Genomic DNA, 13,556 nt, shown 5'->3' on the forward strand with positions numbered 1-13,556 from the left:
GAAGCGACTACAGCATGAGCCACAGGGTGGAGCAACAAGTAGACACAAGCTAGCCATCATGCCAGCTTGCTTGATGCAATTGCAGGCGCCTACCTGGGCTTGATCAGGAGAATCAGAGTTTGCACTTGGATGCAAAGAATTCTCAAAGTACCACAACCTGGCAAAGATGGGAACACTTGTGCAATGCCCATGGGATCAAGAATTGGTATTTTATTGACAGAAAATAATTTTCACCATCCTATAAAATTCAACATTTGTATCAGGTTATTAAGCGTAGAATGTCTGATTTCCTTAAGTACTACATTTGACGGCCAATATCTATGACATTTGACTTTGCCACTTTTTTTTTTTTTTAACTGTGAAGATACATCCTCCTCCTTTCAAATGCATGTTTTGGCTTGTGATTGTCTTTTTAAATATTTTCAGAGCAATTTTTATAAAACCATGGGTAAGGCAAAAATTCACGTTATTTTTGAGTTTGAGTTCCATGGTGGAGCAATGCAGTGCAGGCAGTCCAAAATATCCATGAAGTGTTTGGAAGGATGTAACTAAGGTGTGCACAGAACACTGACGGCTTGGAGAAGTCCATTCTGGTAATTTTAATCTTGAAAATGAGCCACATGGGTGACTTGAAACCAAGCTGGAGAATGATGAGCTGAAAGCTTTAGTAAATCTATGGCAACCTATGTGTGAATTAGCAGTAAGATTTGACTACTATTCTTACAACATTGGACGATTTGAAATGAATCAACAAAGTAAAGAAGCTGATAGATGGATTCTGCATGAGTTAAATAATCATCAGAAGAGAAATCGCCTCGAAGTTCACCTTTCTGTACTGTCACAATGTAAAGACAAACCATTTCTACACCATGTTTTTATGTGTGATGAAAAATGGATTCGTTTTCATAATTGCAAGCATTTAGCACTATGGTTGAATAAAGATGAAGAGCTGAAACACAGTCCAAAACCAAATATTCATTAATAAAAGCTAATGCTGTCTGTTTGGTGGTCCAGTGCTGGTATTGCCCACTACACCTTCATGAAACCTGGTCAGCTGATTACAGCACATGTCTACTGCAACCATTGGAAAAAATGAGGAGGATGCTTGCAACTAGGCAGCCAAGATTGGTCAACAGAGATATCACAGTCCTTTTGCAAGATAATGATCGATCACATGTTGCACACAATGCTGTTCAAACTCCAGAAGCTGGACTTGGAAACTCTATCATTACATTCATTATTAACTAGACATTGCACCAACTGACTACTACTTCTTCCAGGCTTTGGAACACTTCTTGCAAATAAAAATTTTCAATTCCCAATAAGCTGTGAAAAACGTCTTTTGCAATTTCATTGCCACTTGCTCTCCAGGCTTCTTTGCTGCTGGATAAACAAGATACCATTAAGATGGCAAAATTGTGTCAAGAGTTTAGGCACATACTTTGATTAATTGCACTGTTTCTTGTTTAAGATATAATCAATTAAACTTTTGATTTGAAATTGGACATTTCAAATTTAATGATTTAAATGTATCCCTTGGCCCTGAATATAAATGTAGAGCTATTTGTTTTTGAACATCCAGAGTGATGTCAAAGATTACTCATAAGAGGCTTTTTTAACAAAAGTAAAATGATGGAAACAACTTCTGGAGAGTGGATAAAGAAAATTTAGTGTATTTACATGACTGCATGATGCAGTGCTGAGAAATTGAATGAATGATGACTGTATAATACTTCATAGATTAAGAATTAAAATAAAGGAAACAAGCATTTTTTAGAATTTGTAGAAGGGGAGAAGTATGTGATACTGTGTACAGTATCACACCAGTTTTACAAGTATCAAAACAAGCTTGTCATGTCATATGCATGGGAATGCTATGAGTATATGTGCATGTAACAAGTGAATGACAGATTCTGGACAACTTCATGTTTTAGGAAGGAGCAAATAGGTAGGATGTGAAAGCCGTACACAAATAGTGACATGAAGGTAGCCAGCAATTCCTGTTCTGCAGATGGGTGTTGCCTTTACAGTGGTCACTTTGTTCTCTTAGTACTTTCAAATACAGGCCGTGCCCCAGTTGCTAATGAGATAGGTTCTGGAAGTTTGTTCTTAAGTTGAATATGTATGTAAGCTGGAATAGAAACATTTACCTATTACCTGTACTAGCCTCTGTTTGTAAGTGTGAGTTGCATGTCATTTGGATTTTTATAACTTGGGGACTTACTGTAATAGCCTCCATTCATTAGTATAAGTTGTATTTAAGTCAGATGTTTGTAACTCAGAAACTGCCTGTATGTTTGTTTAATTAGGTATGCATCACATGTCATTTAATTAAGAACTAAAAATAAGTGTAGCTTTTCTTGAAGACTCTGCTGCACTGGGTGTCTTGTGAGTCATGATGTGGCTTTTCTTTCAGCTTTCTTCCCATTGTAGACTGTAGAATGCTAAGGCAGCTCTGCGAACGTGGACTTCACACTTTGAAAAGTACTGTGGCTGATGACAGCTTTCCTGTGTTTAGAAGTCTATACAACACTGTGTTCCCTATCCCGGGGATGATGTAAATATCTTCCAAATTGCATCAACAAGAAAAATAGATACCGTTCATGACTTCTGCCCACCCTCTCACAGCTCAGCTCTACTAAATTTCTAACTTCTCTTATTTACAGCTGCATAGTATCTTATGAATCTGTCCATTTTTCTCCTCCCTCTCTACGACTTCTCTAGACAAGATAAACATTATGTATAATCCCCAAGATTATTGCAATGCAATTATTTACCCTCATCCTCTGGCTCCTAAATATTTTCTTTATGCAGTGTAGGTAGGATCATTTTTCCTAAACACAAATGTAATCATGTTTCACTCTTAACTGAGAAAGTTCCCTATTGGCCTCAGAATAAACTGCAATTTCCCCAAAGTCTGCTATACATCCCTGCTAATTTATCTGGCCCTTGTGCACCCTCAGGTTTCGTCTGTCGATATTGCTCTTTTATTACTGCCCAGCTATTATAAGCTTCTGACTATTTCCATGTTTCTCTTGCTTGCCAATGTTTCACATGCCAAGAATACCCTTCTACAAATTCCTGTCTTCTTTCTGCTCCTTAAAATAACATAATGTTTGTTCATCCCATGAGGTTGGCCTCTTTAGAATGATTACCCACATCTCTTACATGCTTCCATGCAGCTTATACTTATTCTCATCACATACTTATTGCTGGATTCAGATCTTAGAAACTCTAAGCACAAAGAGGTCAACAGATCTCTCTCTTGCCTGCCATATGTAACTCAAAATGAAAACGATGCTGAACAATAAGGTAAGTGTAGGGAACTCTAGCAGAGTGCTGTTTTTTCCAAGTAAGACTAAGTATGTGATGCTTGTGTTGAAAAGTAACTATGGGAAGTGGCGGGAAGTTGGTGTGTGGTCGAATTCATCACCCTCATGGTTGCTACGATTTTTCACAATAAAAAATAACATAGCAAAATTAACCAAGATGTCTGTTGATCCAATGACCTATGAGGCCCAGTTCTTTGGGTTCACCCCACAGACGTGCATGCTCAGGATCTATATTGCATTTCAAGACTACCTATTCGAAGTGATGCAGGCTGTTGAACAGGTTATTCTGAAGAAGTTGGATGGCATCCCAGACTGTGAGATCAGCCCAGTCCAAGTTCTCAAATGCACAGAAAATTTCTTAGCTTCACGAAAGGATGTTTCGATAACCTTTTTGGTAAAATGGAGCAGCTGTTTTTGCAGTTCATTTTGCGGATTCCCCCAAGCATCTTGCTTCCTGAAGATAAATGTAAGGAGATACAGCCTTATAATGAGGAAGAATTTCAACATCTCCAGAAAGAAATTGACCAGTTACAGGAGAAGTATAAGACTGAATTATGTACTAAGCAGGCCCTTCTTGCAGAATTAGAAGAGCAAAAAATTGTTCAGGCCAAACTCAGACATTGGCTTTGTTCGATGAGCTTCAAAGTGTTGGCAGAGATCGTGGTACTAGTGACTTTAGGGAGAGTTTGGTGTCCCTGGTTCAGAACTCCAGAAACTATACAACATTACAGACAATGTGGAAAAGGAAAGCAAAAGACTGAAAACATCGTAATTTTTAAATAATAAAAAGAATGATAAGGAATTTATACCAATGACTTTCAAGTGAACTGTAAGTTTATTAATTTTCTTTGTTCATATCTCCTTCTTTTTTGGTCCACTCTCCTGTTTCTTGCATGAGGGAGCCTATAACTAGTTGAAAGAAGCAAGTAGCAAAAAAGACAACCTCAATGTCTGGTGAAGAGGAAAGAAGGTGTTTTTGTTTCTAAAATAAGTGCTTCCCATGGCCAAGCTCATGATAATGTTAAGTTCTTTGCTATCCTGGAGTCTAGCAGGAAAAAACCCTGGACACAAAAGAAGCAGATCCAGAATAGAAAAGGAAGGTTGGAGCAAACCCAATAGTAAAATTTATATTTACTGACTGTTGGCTATTCATGTTAATTTCTTTTCATCCTTCAGTTAGTTTTAGAATCTGACTTATACCTACCTATTATTTATTCACACTTAAAATATCAAATATTTAGAATGCTTGGGGAAATTTTAGCTGTATCTTGTGCTTAAATTCAATGGACTCTAAAATTTCTTTTTGTAATTAGTGTACGTAAGATGTTAGATAACCCAAGGAAAGTTGAGAAATAGGAATGGTCGCTCTTAAGGTATTGCTTTTCCTCCATTTCTTCCTAAAGTAAAGGATTTGAAGTTTCTCCTATATGTAAAGAGGAGGAGTTTAGAGTATTAATATTTGGAATGAAATGCTTGTAAATTTAGAAAGCTTATGCTTACCCAAAATATGTTTACCATCAAGAAATTCTTTTCCTAATCCTGTAATTTAAATGTATGTGTTTTAAAGGCTTTGATTTTCTGCTAAAAAAAAACAAAAAGAAAGAAAAGTAACTATGCATTGAAAGATATAGACACACTGAAGCAAGAATTTGCAGCCCTCAAAGATATGAAAAATACAGTAGAATCCCTCAGCAACAGAATGGAGCAAGCAGAAGAAAGGATTTCTGACATCGAAGATAAAGCCTTTGAACAATCACAGACTCTCAAAGAGGAAGAGAAATGGAGAGCAAAAATGGATCATTCTCTCAGAGAGCTCTGGGATAATTCAAAGAAGGTGAATATCTGAATCATAGGAGTTCCAGAAACAGATGAAGTAGCCTCGCTGGGCACAGGGGTCCTTCTGCATGAAATTATGAAAGAGAATTTTCCAGACATGCCTAGAGATTCTGAAATTCAGATAGCGGACAGCTTCAGAACCCCAGCACGACTCAACCCCAATAAGACATCCCCCAGGCATATCATAATTAACTTCACTAAAGTTAATATGAAGGAGAAAATCCTCAAAGCTGCCAGGAGAAAGAAAACCATTACCTTCAAAGGGAAGAATATTAGAATGACTGCAGATCTCTCTGCTGAAACTTTTCAAGCCAGAAGAGGGTGGTCACCAACTTTTAATCTCCTAAAGCAAAATAACTTTCAACCCCGGATCTTGTATCCAGCTAAACTGAGTTTCATTTATGATGGAGAAATTAAATACTTTAATGACATTCATATGTTGAAGAAATTTGCCATAACCAAACTAGCTTTTCAGGATATTCTCAGACCTATCCTCCATAATGACCAACCCAATCCTATACCACAAAAATAAACTCACTCGGAAACTTCAGATCAAACTCCAATTTCCACACTGGCGAAAGGATTAAAAATGCCCACTGGACTTTTGAAAAACTTGATAGCCAAAACTTCACGAGACTTATCAACATTCTACATTAATGTGAACGGCTTAAACTGTCCTCTATAGAGGCATAGGTTAGCTGACTGGATACAAAAACTCAAGACAGATATTTGTTGCATATAAGAGTCACATCTTAACTTAAAAGACAAATACAGACTCAGGGTGAAATGATGGTCATCCATATTTCAGGCAAATGGTAATCAGAAAAAATCAGGTGTTGCAATTTTATTTGCAGATACAATAGGCTTTAAACCAACAAGAGTAAGGAAGGACAAGAATGGTCACTTCATATTTGTTAAGGGTAATACTCAATATGATGAGATCTCAATTATTAATATCTATGCACCCAACCAGAATGCACCTCAATTTATAAGAGAAACTCTAACAGACATGAGTAATTTGATTTCCTCCAGCTCCATAATCGTCGGAGATTTCAACACTCCTTTGGCAGTGTTGGATTGATCCTCCAACAGGAAGCTGAGCAAAGAAATCTTAGATTTAAACCTAATCATCCAACATTTGGATTTAGCAGACATCTACAGAACATTTCATCCCAAAAAAACTGAATACACATACTTCTCATCAGCCCATGGAACTTACTCCAAAATCGATCACATCTTAGGTCACAAGTCTAACCTCAGTAAATTTAAAGGAATAGAAATTATTCCATGCATCTTCTTGGACCATCATGGAATAAAACTAGAACTGAGTAACAACAGGAATCTGCATACTCATACAAAAACATGGAAGTTAAATAACCTTATGCTGAATGATAGCTGGGTCAGAGATGAGATTAAGAAAGAAATCGCCAATTTTTTGGAACAAAACGACAATGAAGACACAAACTATCAGAACCTCTGGGACACCGCAAAGGCAGTTCTAAGAGGGAAATTTATAGCACTGCAAGGCTTCCTCAAGAGAACAGAAAGAGAGGAAGTTAACAACTTAATGGGACATCTCAAGCAACTAGAAAAGGAAGAACATTCCAACCCCAAACCCAGTAGAAGAAAAGAAATAACTGAAATGAGAGCAGAATTAAATGAAATTGAAAACAAAAGAATAATACAAGAGATCAATAAATCAAAAAGCTGGTTTTTTGAAAAGGTCAATAAAATAGATAAACCTTTGGCCAACCTAATCAGAAAAAACAGAGTAAAATCTCTAATATCATCAATCAGAAACGACAAAGATGAAATAACAACAGACCGTCAGAAATCAAAAAAATCCTTAATGAATATTACAAGAAACTTTATTCTCAGAAATATGAAAATCTGAAGGGAATTGACCAATACTTGGAAGCACGTCACCTTCCAAGACTTAGCCAGAATCAAGTGGAAATGTTGAACAGGCCCATATCAAGTTCGGAAATAGCATCAACCATACAAAACCTCCCTAAAAAGAAAAGCCCAGGACCAGATGGTTTCACGTTAGAATTCTACCAAACCTTTAAAGATGAATTAGTACCTATATTACTCAACCTGTTCCAAAATGTAGAAAAAGAAGGAAGACTACACAACACGTTCTATGACGAAAACATCACCCTGATCCCCAAACCAGGAAAAGACCCAACAAGAAAAGAAAATTATAGACCAATATCACTAATGAATATAAATGCAAAAATATTCAACAAGATCCTAACAAACAGAATCCAGCAACACAGCAAACAAATTATACATCATGACCAAGTCGGTTTTATCCCAGGATCTCAAGGCTGGTTCAACATACGTAAATCTATAAATGTAATTCAGCACATAAACAAATTAAAAAACAAAGACCATATGATTCTCTCTATAGATGCAGAAAAAGCTTTTGATAATATCCAGCATCCCTTCATGATCAGAACACTTAAGAAAATTGGTATAGAAGGGACATTTCTTAAACTGATAGAGGCCATCTACAGCAAACCCACAGCCAATAACATATTGAATGGAGTTAAATTGGAATCATTTCCACTCAGATCAGGAACCAGACAAGGCTGCCCATTGTCTCCATTGCTATTTAACATTGTAATGGAAGTTTTAGCCACTGCAATTAGGGAAGAAAAGGCAATCAATGGTATCCATATAGAGTCAGAAGAGATCAAACTTTCTCTCTTCGTGGATGATATGATAGTATATCTGGAAAACACTAGGGACTCTACTACAAAACTTTTAGAAGTAATCAAGGAATACAGCAGCGTCTTAGGTTACAAAATCAACATTCATAAATCGGTAGCCTTTATATAAACCAACAATAGTCAAGTTGTAAAAACAGTTAAGGACTCTATCCCATTCACAGTAGTGCCAAAGAAGATGAAATATTTGGGAATTTATCTAACAAAGGACGTGAGAGATCTCTATAAAGAGAACTATGAAACTCTAAGAAAAGAAATAACTGAAAATATTAACAAATGGAAAAACATACCATGCTCATGGCTGGGAAGAATCAATATTGTTAAAATGTCTATACTACCTAAAGCAATATATAATTTCAATACAATCCCTGTTAAAGCTCCGCTGTCATACTTTAAAGATCTTGAAAAAACAATATTTCGTTTTATATGGAATCAGAAAAAAACCTCGAATAGCCAAGACATTACTCAGAAATAAAAACAAAGCAGGAGGAATTATGCTACCAGACCTCAGACTATACTACAAATCAATAGTGATCAAAACAGCATGGTACTGGCACAAAAACAGAGAAGTAGATGTCTGGAACAGAATAGAGAACCAGGAGATGAATCCAGCTACTTACCGTTATTTAATCTTTGACAAGCTAATTAACAACATTCAGTGGGGAAAAGATTCCCTATTTAACAAATGGTGCTGGGCGAACTGGCTGGCAACCTGTAGAAGACTGAAAGTTGACCCACACCTTTCACCATTAACTAAGATAGACTCTCACTGGATCAAATATTTAAACTTAAGACATGAAACTATAAAAATACTAGAGGAGAGTGCAGGGGAAACCCTTGAAGAAATCGGCCTGGGCGAGTATTTTATGAGGAGGACCCCCCGGGCAATTGAAGCAGCTTCAAAAATACACTACTGGGACTTGATCAAGCTAAAAATCTTCTGCACAGCCAAGAACACAGTAAGTAAAGCAAGCAAACAGCCCTCAGAATGGGAGAAGATATTTGCAGGTTATGTCTCTGACAAAGGTTTAATAACCAGAATCCACAGAGAACTCAAACGCATTAGCAAGAATAGAACAAGGGATCCCATCGCAGGCTGTGCAAGGGATTTGAAGAGAAACTTCTCTGAAGAAGACAGGCATGTGGCCTTCAGACATATGAAAAAATGCTCAACATCTTTAATCATCAGAGAAATGCATATCAAAACTACTTCGAGATACCATCTAAGTCCAGTGAGACTAGCCTATATCACAAAATCCCAAGACCAGAGATGTTGGCGCAGATGTGGAGAAAAGGGAACACTTTTGCACTGCTAGTGGGAATGCAAATTAATACATTCCTTTTGGAAAGAGATATGGGGAACACTTAGAGATCTAAAAATAGATCTACCATTCAATCCTGTAATCCTCTACTGGGCATATACCCAGAAGACCAAAAAGCACATCATAACAAAGATATTTGTACCAGAATGTTTATTGCAGCTCAATTCATAATTGCTAAGTCATGGAAGAAGCCCAAGCGCCCATCGATCCATGAATGGATTTACTAATAGTGGTATATGTACACCATGGAATATTATGCAGCCTTAAAGAAAGATGGAGACTTTACCTCTTTCATGTTTACATGGATGGAGTTGGAACATATTCTTCTTAGTAAAGTATCTCGAGAATGGAAGAAAAGTACCCAATGTACTCAGCCCTACTTTGAAACTAATTTAGGGTCTTCACATGAAAGCTATAACCCAGTTACAACCTAAGAATAGGGGGAAGGGGGAAAGGGAGGGGAGGGAGGGGGGAGGTGGGTAGAGTGAAGGGGATTGGTGGGATTACACCAGCGGTGCATCTTACAAGGGTGTATGTGAAACTTGGTAAACGGTCTGTAAAGCTAGTGAATGATGCCCCATGATCATATCAATGTACACAGGTATGATTTAATAAAAAAAGAAAAAGAAAAAATTTGGTGTCCCTATATTGCTTTGACACTAATAAAAAGTGGTCTTTTTATTAAGTATTTCACTGTTGTTTGAAGTTACTATAGGTTTCAACATTGCCTGTCTTTTTATCTCTCTCTGCCTCAAGGGTATAGATCAGTGTTTTTCAGCCTTTTTTATCTTACAGCACACTTGAACCTATAGTTAAACTTCCACAGCACACTTAAATGATGTTGATCAAAGAAAAAGATTAGAAAAAAAGGAATATACTTATTGTGCTTTGAACTTCTTTTGAAAATAATTTAATCAAATGATCTTTTCAAAATTTGCATGAGATATAACAAGATCCTCTCACTGCACACCAGTGTGGCTGGTATAGATTGAAAATCTATGTGTCGAAAATCACTGGTATAGATTATGCCTTGATCTCAGGGTTGCCCCCAAATAGGTACTCCTTACACATTCTTTTTTAAAAAATTTTAAATTTAACTTTTTTTTTTGTAGAGACAGAGTCTCACTGTACCGCCCTCGGGTAGAGTGCCGTGGCATCACACGGCTCACAGCAACCTCTAACTCTTGGGCTTATGTGATTCTCTTGCCTCAGCCTCCTGAGCAGCTGGGACTACAGGCGCCAGCCACAATGCCCAGCTATTTTTCTGTTGCAGTTTGGCCGGGGCTGGGTTTGAACCCGCCACCCTCGGCATATAGGACTGGCGCCCTTTTAATTAAAATCATAACTATGTATTTATGGAGTACAATGTGATGATTTAATATCCAATGTAGAATGTTTAAATCAAATTGATTAACATAACCATCACCTCACTTATTTTCGTGATAAGAGAATTAAAATGTACTCTTAGTTATTTTGAAATATACCCTTGCATTGTATACATCAGGTGAGATCCCACCAATTGCCCTCCCCCCTTCTTGCTTTACCCTTCCCCTTGCTAGATTGTGTTTGTGTTTTATCATTCCTATGAGTGTGGAAGTGTTTATATATTGGTTTCACAATAATATTGAATACATTAGGTACTTTCTTTCAATTCTTGATATACTTTACTAAGAAGAATGTTTTCCAACTCCATCCAGGTAAACATAAAAGATGTAAAGTCTCATCTTTTTATGGTATCTGTGTACCATGGAATACTCCTTGCACATTCTTAATGGAAAAAATAAATAAATGAGTAAGTGAATGGCCACATACTTTAATTCTTTTTGCTTTGCTGGTAACTGTAAAAATGACCTATCAATTTTCTCAGTTAACCTTTACCCTTATCAGCACTCTACTGCATTAGGGAGAACTCAGCCACCAAACTAAATAAGTGGACAATTATTCTATGACTGATTTTAAAATATTCCTGAGATAGTATTCTTCTAAATTTTGTTTCAACTAATAGTTCAAAATGGAGTTCTAATTCTCAAAAATTAACTAGAGATGGAAACATTCAATAACAAATATACTTCACCTTTTCAAATATCTTATTTTCCACAAGATAATCTATAGACATTACTTTTCAAATTACTATAGAAATTAGTTAACTACTGCTGTGTAACAAATGGCTTCAAATATAGCAGCTTAAAACTATAAAAGTTACTATTTTTAATTTTTAACAAAAGCAGTTTCTATGAGAGAGGAGTCAGGAGCGTCTTAGTTAAGTTGTCCTGGATCAGAGTCTCTCAGCAGCTACAGTCAAGGTGTTGGCCAAGCTTGCGATCATCTGGGATTTGGCTGGGTCTTACTCACATGGGTGACATGAGTGTTTACAGGAGGATTTGGTTGCTTGTGTGTGGGCCTCTTGATAGGACTTCAGTTCATGATGTTACTTCCCCAGAATGAGTAGTGTGTGTGTGTGTGTGTGTGTGTAAGAGAGAGAGAGAAATAGAGAGAGAAAGAAACTAAGAGAGAGAGACAAGCAGAAATCACTGTCTTTCGTAACATCATTTTAGAAGTGGTATATCTCAGGTATGTTTTACTGACCAGACAAAATCCTGGTACACTTTGAGAGGAATTCACACAAGAGTATGAAGATAATCATTGAGTAAGGTCGTTGGGGCCATTATGAAGTCACCACAGGAAGAGTTTTGAAGAAGTGGTCAAACTTATGTTTAAAGGAATCATTCTTGGTGCTTTGTGGAAAGTAAATTGCAGAGAATCAAGAGCGGAGACAAGTAGATCAGGTATGAGGCTGCTGAGATAGAACAAATATATGATGGAGTGTATCATCTGCACCACAGAAGAGTTGCAGGAGGAGTGGTCGAGCTCCATGTTTACTTTGAAGGTGGAATCAAGAAGATTTTTTGAAAAGATCAGATGTGAATTTGTAGAAAATAGAGAAATGAAAGACCAAGCCAGAAACTGAATGAGTTGTGGTAATATTTATTAAGAAAGAAGAGATTGGGAGTTGAGCAATTTGGTGGGGAAGAGAGGGAATAAAAACTACTGGTTGAAATATAGCATTAAGTTTGAGGTGCCTTCTAGACTTCCAAATAAAAAGTCAGATAGGTTACTGAATTAGTAAGTTTAGATTTCAAGGGAGAGGTTGGGGTTGTCGATGTAAAAACTGTGTGTGGTAAGATCATAATTGCAGTCATCATAATACATACAGTATTTAGAAACAGAGTGATTGAAGTAAAGGAGGAAAAAAAACAGAGAGAGAGAGAAAAAAAAAAATCAGAGGACTGAACTCCATGACACTTCTGTAGACAAAACACACCATTCTCTCTCTCAATTCCTTTGCTGACATCATTCCTTCCACTTAGAATGAAGTTACTCATGTTTCCTAACTGAAATGCATCCATCCTTCAAGATCTAACTCAGAATTCACCATTTTTGAAACATTGGCTCTATTATTTATGTTCCCCCAGGAAACAATCAATATAATTATGTATGTATATAAATATCTCTTAAAAGAAATTGAAGCATATGGTTATGGAGGCTGACAAGCCCCAACATCTATACAATGAATTTGAAAACTGGAGTTCCAGGGTTGTCAGTGGTTTAGTTCCATTCTGAGTCCAAAGGCCTGAGACTAGACGAGCTGATGATGCAGTTTCAGTCCCATTGCTGGAAAAACTGATGTTTTTGTTCAAGGCCAAAGACAGACACAGAGACCTCAATGTGCCATATTTGGGGGGAATGTCAGCCTTTTTGATCTTCTCACACCTTTAACTCACTGGATGAAACTTACTCATGTTAGAGAAAGTAATCATCTTTACTCAGTCCACCAATTGAAATGATAATCTTATAGGAGAGAAAAAGTAATACCTTTTTCTCACTCTTTACAGGGGTTGTGTCTGAAAACCCTGTAACAAAAAGCAGATTAACAGGAGAATAGCATATCAAATTTATTTAATGCAAATTTTAAATGGCATTGGAATCTTCAGAAGACCCAAAACCCTAGGGAAAAACTGCTTTCATTTCTAAGGCTGATTGAGGAAATGGATAGTTGTAGAGAAATATGATTGGATACAAACCATATAATCACATAAACTGTGAGGGTTTAGGGGAACACAGCCAGACCTATAGGTTCAGATTCTTCTTGGCCTCCAGGTGTGGGGCAGGATCGTCTGGAACCAGGGTCTTATGACCTACTTGCAGGTAAGGTAGGTCAGAGAATCCCTTTATGATCAGGCTTCACACAGAAAGGTTGGCAAATGTCAGAAAGTGTCCATTCTAGGTTTTATGGCATCCTCTGGAGAGAGGAGTGCTAGTTTCTGTGACCTTCT

The 13,556-nt window shown here is 37.0% G+C and overlaps 1 pseudogene; it reads left to right on the top strand.

Annotated features, from left to right (window-relative positions):
- Window positions 1-3,407: 3,407 nt before the first annotated feature.
- LOC128594776 (protein MIS12 homolog) lies at window positions 3,408-4,104 on the top strand (annotated as a pseudogene).
- Window positions 4,105-13,556: the final 9,452 nt, after the last annotated feature.

This window comes from Nycticebus coucang, chromosome 9, assembly GCF_027406575.1.
Source record: "Nycticebus coucang isolate mNycCou1 chromosome 9, mNycCou1.pri, whole genome shotgun sequence".
NCBI lineage: Eukaryota > Metazoa > Chordata > Mammalia > Primates > Lorisidae > Nycticebus > Nycticebus coucang.